This window comes from Malaclemys terrapin, chromosome 9, assembly GCF_027887155.1.
Source record: "Malaclemys terrapin pileata isolate rMalTer1 chromosome 9, rMalTer1.hap1, whole genome shotgun sequence".
Taxonomy (NCBI): domain Eukaryota; kingdom Metazoa; phylum Chordata; order Testudines; family Emydidae; genus Malaclemys; species Malaclemys terrapin.
Genome location: NC_071513.1, coordinates 20,932,364 through 20,945,101, shown reverse-complemented (window position 1 = coordinate 20,945,101; position 12,738 = coordinate 20,932,364).

Here is a 12,738-nt window from a genome sequence, read left to right as displayed (position 1 = left end):
CCCACTGTATCTTGTCCAGCAAAAAATTAAAATCCCAGTGAGTGTTTTTGCACTTCCAGCCAGGCTCGCCAATTCATCTGCTAGCTCTTGAGGGTTAATGTTGCAAAGCACTGCTGCTCTGGGACTGCTCATTTCATATGAGGAAAAAGGGGAAACAAAACCACCAAAAAGGAGGAGGAGATGAAACAAAACCAAAAGAAACAAAACTAACAAGGAAACAAAATAATTAAAATGAAACTAAAGCATTGCAGGTAAATTCACTTGTTTCTTTTTGGGAGAAGAAACACACAGAGAGAAAAATTACAGCCAAATACTCCACCAACCCTCCCCAGCCACCACCTCCCTAAAGAAATTAGTGGACAATCATCAAACTGCAGAACCAACTCAACATGCTGATGATGATGTACAGATGGGGCTTCCTTGAGAGAGGAAAAGGGACATGGGGCACATTTAGATGTTCTACACATTGCTTCATGCTTCCTTGTTCCCACCAGACAACAATTCACCTCTATGTATGCCCCCACTACCAAAGTATCTGAGCACCTCACAATCTTTAATTTATCTCCACAATCCCTCTCTCAGGTAGGGAAGTAGTGTTATCCCCAGTTTACAGCTGCCACAAAGAGCCTAAGTGATTTGCCCAAGGTCATGCAGGAAGTCTGTGGTAGAATAAGGACTTGAATCTGGATCTCCCAGGGTACTGAACACTGGACTGTCTTTCCTCTTGGACTCATTTGGTTGTCATTTATTCTTCTAGAATGGTGCCTTCCAGTTTCTGCTGGGTTCTGTTCTGAACAACTCCAGCGATAGCCCCAGAATCCTTTGCAGTGGTTGCAGCAGGGCTTCAAAGGAGGTGTTATAGCACTCACCACAGCGAATGGCATTGCACACCTGAGATCCCAAGGCACTCCCATCATATGACTGAGCAGAAAAAATAATACCCTTTTCGGAGGGGTCCTGGGGCTGAAGCACTACAGTTACAGAGAATGGTTTGAGACTGTCCTGTTGAAGATTGACTGTCAAAGTCCCAGCGCTAATCCAGCACTAGCCCCTTACATATGGTACCAAAGTAGCCTGCACCTAAGCTCTTCCCTGACCATGAGTGCTTAAAACAGGGGTGGGCAAACTTTTTGGCCTGAGGGCCACATCAGGGTTCCAAAAATGTATGGAGAGCTGGGTAGGGAAAGCTGTGGCTCCCCAAACATCCTGGCCCCTGTCCCCTATCTGCCCCCTCCCACTTCCCGCCCTGACTGCCCCCCTCAGAGCCCCCCACCCATCCAATCCCCCCTGCTCCTTGTCCCCTGACTGCCCCCTCCCGGGACTCCAACCTCTTTCCAACCCCCCTTTCTCCCTGTCCCCTGACTGCCCCAACCCCTATCCACACTCCCGCCCCCTGACAGGCCCCCCAGGATTCCCACACCTGTCCAACCCCCCCATTCCCCATCCCCTGACTGCATCCCCCAAACCTCCGCCCTATGCAACCGCCCCCTGCTCCTGTCCCCTGACTGCCCCCCCGGGACCCGCAGCCCCTTATCCAACCCCCCCACTCCCCACCCCCTTAGCATGCCACTCAGAGCAGCATGTCTGGAAGCCACGCCGCTCGGCTGGAGCCACTGCCGCGCTGCCCAGCAGGAGCTCATAGCCCCGCCGCCCACAGTGCTGGCGGCACGGCAAGCTGAGGCTGCGGGGGCGGGGGGACAGCAGGGGAGGGGTCGGAGGCTAACCTCCCCGGCCGGGAGCTCAAGGGCTGGGCAGGATGGTCCCGCGGGCCATAGTTTGCCCACCTCTGGCTTAAAACCATCCAAACCACAGCCATCTAAATCAGAGGAGAATCTCATTGCTAACCAGTTTCTCAGAATGACATTTGTCTACAGATTATAGGTAATAATAAGCCTTTTGCATTTCTCTAGCCCTTTTCATCTGAAAAGCTCAAAGTGCTGGCAAATTTTAATTAGTGAAACTTCACCAGCTCCCGGTGAAGTAGATAAGACAGAGAAATCAGGCACAGTTCAGTTAAATGACTGACCACAACAGAGCTCAATATGGAGTCCAGGAGACATGACAACCAGTTTCCTGCTCTAGCCATTAGATGACATGACCTCTGACCAGAGGCTGAATTGATACAGTGGACCTGTTCTGTATTCCCTTTTTTCCTTTGCCCCACAAATAAATGTCTCATGGGCACGAGCGGCGCCAGGGTTTTTGGCGCCCTAGGCGGGGGTCCTTCCGCGCTCCCAGTCTTCGGGGCACTTCAGCGGCGGGTCCTGGAGCGAGTGAAGGACCTGCCGCAGAATTGCTGCCGAAGACCCGGAGCGCGGAAGGACCCCCTGCCGCTGAATTGCCGCCCCCCCCCCCAAATCCTGGAGCCCTAGGCGACTGCCTAGGTCACCTAAATGGAAGCGCCGGCCCTGCTAATGGGGACAGCCTGACCAAGATGTATTGTATCGGCCAGGGGAATAGACCAGATAACTCAATAAGTTTTTGTTATCTTGGGCTATAAATCTGTGATATGTGCAACATGTTCTTTGCTTTAAAAGCTGCTGGGTTATCGTGAAACTATATTTTACATGAGATTTGTAAAATTCAGTGAGATTTCTCTTCAGTTCAGTCCATTTAAAAATGGTTAGATACAGGATTCTAATTTTAAAAAATTTGATAATGTGAAGACAGCTAAAGGTATTAGCTTTCTAGATGTACAGGCCTCTGATGGACTGACAATGACAGCAGGAAAAATGAAGTGCATACAAACATTTGCAGCCTTGATTACAATCAAAAGCAAGCACAGTGATTTTCAGAGTTGCTTTGTATTCCAGAACATTCATTCTACTGCATGTTCATTTGCTGCTACACCATAAACAAACTGTGGGTGATTTCTGCTGGAACCTGTCGGGGGAGGTGGCTATTGTTTGGTTGGTTGGGTTTGGGATTTTGGGGAATGGGGGGGGTCCTTTTTTTTTACCCTGTCACATCATCTGCAAAGGAGAGGTTACCCCACAAAATTAAGGGGCAGTCAATGTAGAAACAATGAAAGGAAACACTGTTTCATGCCAGGAGAGTTCAACCTGTGCAATTTGCAGATCAAATCAAGAATTGGGGCTGGATTTTATAAAAGGGTTGACTAATATGATGAGCAATAATATTATTCAGGGCATTAGCTTTATGAAATGCTTGGGAACATTTACCAACCTATGCACATCCTTGCTGTATCAAGCTATGCTTGATAATTATGACAAATGCTTAAGGTATTTTACTCACTCATCAATAGTAAAATAAATTCTCACCCTGACCTTCTGAAATTTTGTATCACTGCTTTAATAATGTTTATAGTGATGTAAATGCAGACAAAGGAAGAGTAATCAAAAGCTGATCGCCACAGGAAGGAATTTCTCTCTGTAGTGTGCAGCATTGTACAATTAGCTAGATATATGGGACAGTGTTTTACACCTTCCTCTCAAGCATAAGGCATTTGGCCACTGCCAGAGGCAGGATGGTGGACTAGGACAAACGCCTGACTTTTGTACATAAAAAAGATGTTACAGCTCAATATATCTTACTAAATAAAGCAATAATGTGCAACGCACCCCTCATTTATAACCCCTTCTCCCGTGAATGACTAGGACTGTCATATGCCCATTGGCACAAAGAGGGGAGGAGAGCTAAGAAAGTGCAATGCTGCCATCCCTTTTTAGAATCCATCTCACCACATTCCTGAATCCAAAGAGAGGCTGCAGACAAAGGCAGCTTTTCAAAAATAAAACGCAACCTCTCCCATGTTAATGACAAATCAATGTGAATGGCAAAGTGTGGCCTTTAGCCTTTATAACAGCCAGCACCAAAGTCTCCGTTTTCATCAAAACCTGCAGATGTTCGTTAGGAGAAAGCTCCTATCACATGTGGCCACTGGATTCAGGAACCAGGATTAAATTAGCACATAGATAAAAGGGGATATGAATGGCTTGCAGAGAGGAGGAAAGGTGCTGTCCTGAATAGGGATGATTTCTGGAATTGAGGCCAAAACATCTGAGCCTTGTCTGAATTACAGCATCCCACATTGCTAACACTCAGGAAGCTGTATTGATGGCGAGTTAGGAATTCAAATTTTGCCGGCACAAATAATCTGTGGAACCAATTGCACTGTCTCATTCTCTAGCCTTGGCCCAGTGCTGCTGTGTGCCTTGGCTGCCCACCTTGCAGGTGAGGGTTTTTTAAACAAACCCAAATATTTTTGCTGATTTGTAATTTTATGAAAACATTTCTCTCCATGGCCATTGATGGAGAACCCCACTTTCTTGCACAAAAGCTAATTTTGAAGGCTTAACTATCTGACCAGGTCCATTTAAATCTGAAGAACTGGGGTTCCACATTTTAAATCCAGAGTAACTCAATTAAGACCTGGTTTACACTAGGAATTCTCTTCGGTATAGTTGTGTCTCAAGGGTGAATCCCAACCTAGCCCCCAGTGTAGACCACTGCTAGATTGCTGGAAGAATTACACCAATGTGAGTAGGAGCAGAAATGGTGGTTCTTCTAATCTATTCTGGTTCTAATACCACCTTCATCACTGGGGTAGAAGGAAAACGTGTTCATTTTGTTGCTTTTTTTAAAAATAGCTTTTCTCAATTGGACACTGTAAATAGCAAAACAACGAGGAAGCAAAATATAACTGTAGAGAAGTGTGTGGGGTGATTTATTATACTTAATTTATACTGTAACAGTATTTTGATCTTCAAAGAAATGCTGTTTCATAGAGGGAGATCCAGGTGAGATGCCTTTTGATGTTAATTACAAACTTTGCTACTGTGGTGTTCTACTTGTGGGACAAACATTCTAACCAGCTCAAATGATTTTTACACTACAGATAAACACTGTTTAGTGCTTCTTACGATAGAGCTATTAGTTACATAAAAATGGACATGTCGCCATAGCAGAAAAGAAGTACAGAAAACTGGGAACCCCTAATGACAACATATCAGCTTGCTTATACACAGATAAGTAACAGGATCAACGTCTAAGCCCAGTCTACCCAGGTAGCATAAGAAAGTAGACAGTATAAGGATGGCTGGTGTGTGCCAAACTTCTTAATTCAATCACAGGATGTTTTGCCCCTTTGCTGTCTGTTGCTTGAATGTGGCGAACTGCAACAGGTCACCATATGTCCCCCTCCTGTGCTCTCTCCTCTTTGTGCTCCAGTTTGTGTCCGACTGTCACAGAATTCACCCTAACCACTGAATCATTGTTATGTCATGCGTAATATCCTGGCTTACTGTGTGTGTCATGTCTCCTGCTAGTAACTGAGCCCAGGGACTGTAACAGCCCGACTGTTTTCTTACAGCTCTCCTTTAGTTCAAGTGAAGAGACCTGTGTCGGTGGTTTAGAAAGTCCAAGATCCTATCCCTATGGATAACTATGGTGCCTGGGTGCATGCACCACAGCTCACTCCATGTGGTCTTTTTCTCTCTCTTTTTCAGTCCCCATGCTGTCTTCCGAGCATGACCTGGACTGTGATGCTTGTGGAGGCTGGGGCTTCACCACCATGATGCTCTGATGCCCAGCTGCTGGTCTCTTCCTTTGCCATGCTGTCTCCTCATTGTAATTCCTACCTCTTGCCCCTGCGTGCACTATGAGTGTGTATTACAGTTGCTTGGGACAGGTTTGGAGATGCATGTTTGCAGGGATGAGGACATGGGACACAGTTTTAGCCTGCCCCTGCCCTTTTTAATGAGACCTCACCCCCTTTTCTGATTGAAGCCAATGCGCATACACTCTCATTTATGTATTTCTCTCTGCGCAGGCAGAGCATATCAGCACTGTATTTGCCATGTAGGATGTGATGCTTTCCCCTGGGATGGAGGTCTCTATGCTGTTTGGACAATGGAACTGAGCCCACTTGTGCCAGGCCTGAATTTGGCACTTTGCTACCATGATGCACTGAATGGATTGTTTGTCTTCTAAGATTTGATTAATCCCAATGCAGATATCAATAATTCCTATGGTTTTCAATGGGAGTTATTGGTGTCCTGCCAGTGGGAGAATCTGGCAGAGCCCAGAATTCAAGCAGCCTTAGGGCTCTGCCCCACCCACATCTCTGTCCTCCCCGCCCCAAAGCCTCTGCACCCACACGAGCACACCCATTCAGTGCCAAACATTCAGCTTGTCTCTATTAATACACACTCTGCTGCCTGGATTACAGGCAACTACTTGCAGGTTACTCATTTTAGTGACAAGTGATTTTATATATGCAGGACGTGATTTTCAGTTTAGTAACACTCAAAGGCATCTATGCAATGGTGCTAATTTGTGTTTATAGCTACTGGCACTGCATGCAGAAGTCTGGCAATTGCACATGCAAATGCACCTCATAAGCTAATTGCTCTGACAGTGGTAATTGCATATATAAACTGAGTAGGGAATTGTCCATTCATTTTATGTGTGCAGTACCTAAACAATCTCATATTAAGCCCACCAACCATAAAGCCCTTTGGAATCCTTCAAGTGAAAAGTTAACAGACACATGTAAAATTATTAATAATTAAGATGATGATTATGGGATGTGTAGTAGAGCTTTTCAGCTCCAGGTCACTGATATATAACGTTGTGTGTCAGTTGCTACCTTTCTGCCTCCTGAATGATGTCCATTCCCCTCCTCCTCTTTTTGTTTCCTCTTTCTCTGATCACTCTGCCATCCCCACTGAGATAGATAGCTCCTTCCTACTTCTCTACCATCCTTGCTGACCTGCTGGATTAGATCTGTCGCAGGTCTTGAAATAAGGCTTTTATGGAAGTCAGTCAGGTCCCCATCATCCACTGTCTTTTGACTCTGACTTACTTCCTTTAAAAGGACTATCAAATTTGTAAGGCCTGGCTTTGCTTTTGCATGCAATCCTGCTGGATGCCTTTGATCAAGCTCTGACTCTCTTTGCGCATCTAGATCCTCTCTCTGGGAAACATTTCTGATCCATTTGAAGCTATTGAAGTTGAACTTGTAGTTTCACAGATCTCTCTCCTTTAAAACATAAAGTTAGTGGGTAAAATCCTGGCCCCATTGAAGTCAGTGGCAAAGCTCCTATCGACTTCAATGGGCCCAGGATTTCACCCAGTGAGTGAAAAGTGCCAGAATTCAGTACTAGAGACTAAAGTATTTCCCCCGCCCCCCTAGAATTGACATAGCCAACAAGGGGCCATCTGGACACTAGGGAAATTACAACTCATAATTTACCACTGGTATAGCTCCAACTGTGGTTGAATGGTGTAACTGTGGTTTAGATAGGGCTCCAAGAGGCATCCTTAGAAACACCTGAACTCCATATGCTTTACAGCTTCCACCATGCTCCACCGGAGGAGTAGTGCTGGCAGTGAAGTACGGCTCCTAACTCATGAGTGACCAGCAGACTCAGCAAATCAGCCTGAAATGTTGTGAAAGGAGCTCAAGATTTTTGTTACAAAACTGTTTGGGCCAGAGATGGCTTTGATTGGCCAGTTATTTTGAATCACAGCTACCTCTCGGACAGTTGAAATCAGAACTTAGCAGTCTCCTCTGATCCAACTAAATGTGGTCAGAAAAATAATTGACTCTGATCTTCCTCACCAGGTAATTTCTGGAGTGCAGTTTCTTGTGAACTGTAGCACATCCTGGAAGCAGCCCAGAATAGATGGAAATGGTTGTGTCAGAACAGCACACATTGTCACAATCCGCCAGTACCACTACAGCCAGGTCAGTAGTTGCATGGTCACCGACCTGCCTGCAAAGGGGAATTGAAAAGCCTCTCTACCTTTTCACTGTGCTTTCTATTTGCCATTTGGGAAACCCACAACCACACAACAACAACAATATTAGGGGACAGATTCTCAGCTGATGTAAATTGTCATAGGTCCATATATATATGGCCACTATGTTCAAATTTGGGTGCTTAAAGTTAGGCACCTAAATCCATAGTTAAGTACTTAAGCAAACAAGGCTTGATTTTCAGAGCTGCAGAGCACCCACAACTCTCACTGAAATCCATGGGATTCAGCACCCCTGAAATCAAGCCATCACTTTGGGTGTCTAAATACGAATAGAGGTGCCTAATTTTATCCAACCGAGTTTGAGAATTTTGCCCATATGTTCATTATTTTAACAGGGGCTCCTTAACCAAAGTAGTGTCTTCTTTGCAGCTGGCCTGCAAAGGACCCATCATCTCTCCTGCCCTCTGATTCTGTTCAGGTCTGTTTTCATAGTGGAACTGCTGAAAGACCATTAGACTATTAAGGCAGTGCTTGGAGCCTGAGAAAGTCCCCTGCAGGTTAGGCAAAAAGCCTCAGGTTGGGCAGGTTTGGTGATCACCTTCATTCGTAGTAGTGAAAAACGTATATTGCAGCACCCACCTTATTTTACGTACATAAACCCTACATCTGTGTGTATTACACATTTCACAAAGCAGTGTCTCAAAGACATATATCAACATTAATCTTGTCTCTTGCCAAATCTATGCGTCTTTGTTAGAACCATGAATGAGATCAGGGTCTGCCCGTAGCACATTTGTACTTTTCTATTTGCATCAGCAAAAATAGCAAACTCTGACCCCTTGTCCAAAGGCCTAATGTCCTGTTTATACATTTGAAAAACCCTTCCATGAAGGCCTTGTCTGCCTGAGCAGGGAATTTCCTGATTTCAGACTGGAACAATCCATTTCATTATTTGTTTGCTTGAGGAAGTGCTCTTGAGAAAAAGGCCCTCAGCGAAGTACACACTGAACTCTCTACCTTCCTCAGGGGAGACATTTCACTCCAGTAACTGTTTGGGAACACTCAGATCGCAGTGAAATGCGTCACTTGCTAGCAGCCATTCAAAGAGACAAGATAAAATGTGCTCTTGGGAACATAGGAAATACCTGCATGGGAACAATCCCACTGGGCATCCAGTCCAGAATCCTGTCTCAGACAGGTCTATATCAGATGCTTCAGAAGAGAGTGTCCATACCACACTTCCGTGAAATCTTGGTCTTAAAAGAAATGGTGCTGCCATCTTGAATACCCAAGTCTGGGAGCCTCAGCATGAGTATTGAAGATTTGCAAACCTCTTGTGCTAACCGTACCTGGTTCTAGTTTCCAGCCTCCCTGCACTCAAATACCAGGCTGCTTGTTTCTCTACAGTGATCAACAGTGTACAAAATCCTGTCTACATAGCACCATGTTTGTAACTAGACCAGGCCTGTTTCCACTCCAGGAACATCTGTTTTATTAATTCTCTCTAAAACTAGGCTGTTAACTCTTATTCTGCTCACTGCCTCTGCCCACGGCATTTATAAATTACCTCCTGAAGCATACAGTATAACCACAGAGTTTACTTGAATTTGCAAGTCCAGCTTCATTAGCTGTGAAGTCCTCTGTGACACTATGTGCACCCTGATGCCACAGTGAGCAGAGCCTCATATATGCAAATAACAAGAATAATGAATGAATTACACTGTGCACCATTTCATATGGTATTATGTGATATTATTTAGCTTCATTTTTCCAACATGTCTTGTTCTGGAAGCAAAATCATGGTACATTATCAGATATACATAGAGGGCCAGGTTGTCACAGATACATGCCTGATATAGGCATGCATCTGCCATGATTGCACACACAGTTCAGGTATTAGTTCATGCAGGTGGCTTCTAGGGCACCTAAATCACCACTAGTGCAGGCAAATGCTATTCACACCTGCACTCACAGCTGTTGCATGCACAAATTAGGCCACATGCATAAACATTGAGTGCATGCAGCTTTGACCATCTAACCCATTATATATAGCCAAATTGAGACGATAAAAGGAACATTGTCTTGATAAAAATTAAGACATATAAACAATTTTATAATAATACATATAAACACATATGTACATACAGATAATGCAATGATAGATGCACATGTAGATGTCATTTACAGAGAAAAAATTGTGAGAAAGAGAGAGAGAGTCTCCTTTTTTGCTGCACGTTTTTGACTGAGTAAGAGCACAGTTTAGAAGGGTGGCTGGGCTGGGTTGTGGATATCTGTTTTGAAAAGGGATTTGCCAGAGGCAAAGATTGTAGTTTGCTGCGCTGGGATAAGAAGGCTCCATAAAGGTCTTATGAAAATAAAATCAGTAATAATACCTACCCCTTTAAATCTGCAGATCTCGTTAGAAAGTGAGTGTAATTAGATAGTAAGTTTAATTTCCTTTGTTATAAGTTGAGAAAACTGAGGCACAGAGAGGATACCTGATTTGCCCAAAGCCTTACCGTAAGTCAGCGGGCTGGAAATAGAGCAGAGGACCTGATTCCCAGACTGATGTTCGCCTCCACTGCCTCCCAGAATGATGTGGTTTTTGTGTACTTATGGCCTGATTGTACTATCATATCAATTAGGCTAAATGTCTTCCTGTGTTTTGATCAGAAACTTTTTTTTGGTTGTTCTTCTAATGCCTATCGATTGTCTTCGCCCCACCATGGTACAAATAAAAATATTGCAAGGAAATGTTGTATAAAATGTGCTCCAGGGCTGACAGCGTGTTTAAAAGTTTCACCCCCAAAGTGTCTTTCTATTGCTAAACTGCACATCCCTGAAGAATGGGATTGGCACTTAACTGGCAGTGGAGTCAATCCTTACGCAGTGTCGTCAATTCTTATACAGTATCACTAGGTGGCGCTGCTGCAATGTAATAAAAGCAGGCCTTGCACTTCAGCAACAGCAGTTGGAGTCCAAAAACACATACTGGGCCGGATTCTAATTTCATTTACCTGGGTTTAAATGTGAAGGAACTTCACTGATGTCAGTAGTGATGCACCAGTGTAAGTGAGAATCAGGCTCTGTGGTTTGTTTTCTGCGATCATGCATTTCGTATAGCGAAGTGCAGCTACTCCTGCAGCAAAGATGTGAGTTTTAGTTAGTAAATAACTGTAGGCATAGTGACAAGTTTCAGAGTAACAGCCGTGTTAGTCTGCAGTGGGCTGTAGTCCACGAAAGCTTATGCTCTAATAAATTTGTTAGTCTCTAAGGTGCCACAAGTACTCCTGTTCTTCTTTTTGTAGGCATAGTAAGGACCTTGGTGCAGTGAGGTCAGTTTTTAGACCTGAAAGCACCCTTTGATGTATAGTTCTGCCACAAGAGATCTACTGCATAAATGAGATGTGTTGATCCTACATAGGGTGATCCGATAGCAAATGTGAAAAAGCAGGATACTCTTTTTTGGGGGGGAGGAGAGGGTTAGGGGGGGAGAGGAGATAGTTGCCTAAGTAAAAACAAAGCCCCTAATATAGGGACGTCTGGTCACCCTAACCCTACATCACCGAGAAGCCAATCCCAGATGAAGTTTGTGTTTGTGGCCATGTTCTATCTAGTCACAAAGCTTACAGCTCCCAGCCAGTGTCCTGGTGTCACAAATGTCATGTTGCAAAGCATCCACATTCTGGGACCCCCAACCCTGGACCAAGGGCGGCCCAGGAGAGCCAGATCCAGCGGGAAGCACTTGCCAAAAACCGTCCTGCACTCCAGGAGAAATATTATCCATTATTATTGACAAATCCAAAGTCTCCTGACTCAGTTCACCAGACTTGAACTTACAGCCGGATCAGACGAGCTTCATGTCCTGTTACAGATGAACTGCTGTCTAAGGGGCTGATACTGTGAGCTACTGAGTACCTCCTGCACGGTGATGGGTGCCCTCACCTCTCATTCAATTACTTCCTTGGGAGCTGGAGAACTCAGCACATTGTGACACTGGGCCCTGATCTAGCTTTGGCTGCGGGGTAATTTCTGATCTCTTCGGCTTTTCCAGAAAACTTATGTAAGGGTGTAGACCCTATGTCACACATTCTAACTAGGGTTAGCTCTGCTATATGGACGGGTGGGCAGATACCTACAGGGGCAGCAAACTGCTGAAGGACTGTTCATCACTGGCAGAAGCTGGGACCGGATGACAGGGGATGGGTTACTCGATACATTGCCGTTCTGTTCATTCCTTCTGAAGCATCTGGCACCAATCACTGTCAGAATACAGGGGCTTGATCCACCATTGGTCTGATCCAGTACGGCTGTTTGTATGTTCTTATGCAAGGGACAGACATTTCCTAGTTTGCTTAGCACGGCAGAAAGTCCAGAGCCGGCGCCGACTGTACCAAGTCTGGTATATGTTTTCTTTGGCTGAATCATGTGCTCTTTACACACATAAATCATGGTGATTTGCTTTTCCTCTCTGCCTAATCCCCAGGCCATAGGAGCAGATGCTCAGGATTCCCTTTGGAGTTCCAGAACAAGTGCATACACACAGCTCAGCCCAGATCCTAAAGATACACTTTCTGTTAGTGTCAAGGAGATTTACATGTGTTAATTGCACCCAAGGGGTTACTTCTGGATCTCTTCTTCACAAGATAACAGGTCAATTATTCTTTTCCAATGTATTTAGTTTTACATTAACTATAAAGTGTGGGTGAGAAGAACTGGATTGACAGGCCTGCATCCATGACTTATTATATAGCCCTGTGTGCCACCCATTCTCTAAGAAAGGGAGTTGACTAACATCAGTACTGTGTATTATTACTCTGATTGACGAAGGTGCCATATTAACACACGTGTGTAGCTGTAGAACACACCTACCAAAGATGGGTGAGCAGATGTGACTCATCCAAGGTCATGGAGCAGATTAGTGGCAGAACCAGCTACAGAAGCCAGTTCTCCTGATTCCAAGCCTGGCACTCTATTTACCAATGTAGGAGTTGAACCTGGACTTCCCTACAT